Below are 2133 nucleotides of genomic sequence, written 5' to 3'. Positions count from 1 at the left end.
AACTCCCCTCAGGGCTGCATCCTGAGCCCCCTGCTGTTTACTCTGATGACACACGACTGCGCCCCCTCATCAGAGACGACAACAACCAGATCTCCAGAGAGGAGATGGAGCAGCTGGTGGACTGGTGCAGAGACAACAATCTGATCCTGAATGTGGATAAAACTAAGGAGATCATCGTTGACTTTAGGAATAATCGGCCTAACCACCCTCCACTGCTCATCAACTGCTCAGCTGTAGAGGTGGTCAGCAGCACCAAATTCCTGGGGATGCACATTACAGACAACCTCACCTGGACTGTAAACACCACCACACTGGAGAGTCCACCTGCTCACACCCATCCTCACAACCTCCTACAGAAGCATTGTGTGGCGTGGAGGCTGCAGCACCTCAGACTGGAAGAAAGTGAGAAGAGTGGTGAGAACTGTAGAGAAGATCAAGGCTCCTCTTCCCTCCATTTAAGACATTTCATTCCAGCGTTGCATGTCCCAAGCCCATAACATAATCAATGACCCCTCACACCCCCACCATGGACTGTTCTCCCTGCTGCTCTCTGGGAAGAGGCAGATTCTGCAACAGCTTCTTTTCCAGTGTCATCAAACAGCTGAACTGTTAAAAAGACTTTAAATCATGTCACAGACTCTGTATCACACTGATAACACCAAACCAAAAATACTGAATTGGTATCGTATATATTAATTCTCTGAATTTCCATATCAATGCATTTTTGCATGTTTTTTCTCCCGCACTGTTTACATGGGATCACTGCTGCACTGGTTGGAATGGAATTGTACATATCACTGCTAAGCTGCTGTCTGAATTCACTGTCTGAAAGCTGTATAAAATGCCCATAAACGTCTGTCTGGGTCTTACTGAGTCTTTAATTCCAGTATGGTGAACCAGTCAATGCATACTTGTGTTTCTCAATCTATTTCCTTTCAAGCAAATATTTTAATTTGTCAACCTTCTGCTTTTTTTTGTCCTTTTTTCCTAGATATGGGGTTTTTACAAACAAGGCTACAAGTGTAAAGGTAAGGCAGCAATTCACTGAGCAGATGTTCTCGTTCCACTCGGAAGGCTGCAGCCTCCAGAGAATCTCTTGATCCCATTGATTTCCCATCTAACACAAAATGCGTATCTACAGAGCAAATGTCAACAACACACAGAGTCATAATCCCATAACCGGTATATAGGATCACACTGTTTTACTTGATGTCCACACATAAGGCCTTGTCGCTAGCGGTCGGATTTGCTCCATCAGCTGAGACCTCAATAAACACTAGAGGGAATCATTTGCCCTCCCAGGCCTCCGTAAACACTAGTGTTTGAGATATCCTGCTCTTTTCACAAATGCACACAGATAGGCCAGCTACCTCCAAACACCTTCTCACCCTTCAACACTCCCTTCATAAACAACGACTTAGACTGCTCCGTTCCTCTTGGGAGATGCTGTCAGAGGTTTGTGCCAAGTTAGTGATAAACTACAGATGCTAGACTCTGAAAATAGAGCAACACTGCATTAGAAATGTAATGAAAAGCTCAAGAAGAGATGGCAGATCTTAAATGCAAATCAGAAGTTTTTATTTGCTGCAGCCTTGGGGGAGGGGATTGAATTAGAAAATTGACTGCTGTCATTTTACTCTCAGAAGGGTCTAATGCTCTATCACATGACTGTTAGCGTTTTTTTTTTGCATTTCCTTACAACATACCTTTTATACCGTTGTTCAGATGTAATATGTAGATGTTCTGCTCAGCCTTACCATAAGGGGATACGCATTTAAATAACATTTATCGTTTCCCTTTGTGTTTCCTTTATCAACAGTCTCCTCATTCTTTCAGGCCTTCAGGTTTGCTAAACATTGCTTATTAAATCGTTGGCAAACTGTCATCAAATGTTTCCGTTGCATAGCAGCCAAAGTAATTAATGTTTCCTAGGGTCGTTACATTCAGAACACTCTCCACCATGTATGCCGGAGACAAGAAAGAGACATGTTAACTCAAAGACTAATTGGATCTTTAGCACTAACTTAATTCCTATTCAAAACCTTTGGACTTTTACATTTCTTTCACATTACTAAAGTCAAAAACAGCACCAGATTTATGGAGGATAAAAAGTGCCAAAATTAAATAAATAAA

General features: G+C 42.3%; 1 long non-coding RNA gene across 1 annotated transcript in view; it reads left to right on the top strand.

Moving 5' to 3' along the window:
- Nucleotides 1-991: 991 nt before the first annotated feature.
- LOC107100157 overlaps nucleotides 992-2133 on the top strand; it is an 11466-nt gene continuing 10324 nt past the window's right edge. The window contains exon 1 of the long non-coding RNA XR_001481989.1: nucleotides 992-1028. This is a non-coding gene — a long non-coding RNA (uncharacterized LOC107100157). The remainder of the gene's footprint in view (nucleotides 1029-2133) is intronic.

This window comes from Cyprinodon variegatus, unplaced genomic scaffold (genome assembly GCF_000732505.1).
Source record: "Cyprinodon variegatus isolate N-32 unplaced genomic scaffold, C_variegatus-1.0 Scaffold940, whole genome shotgun sequence".
Classification (NCBI taxonomy): domain Eukaryota; kingdom Metazoa; phylum Chordata; class Actinopteri; order Cyprinodontiformes; family Cyprinodontidae; genus Cyprinodon; species Cyprinodon variegatus.
The sequence above is the reverse complement of the archived record's forward strand: the minus strand, read 5'-3'. Positions and strand labels throughout refer to the sequence as shown.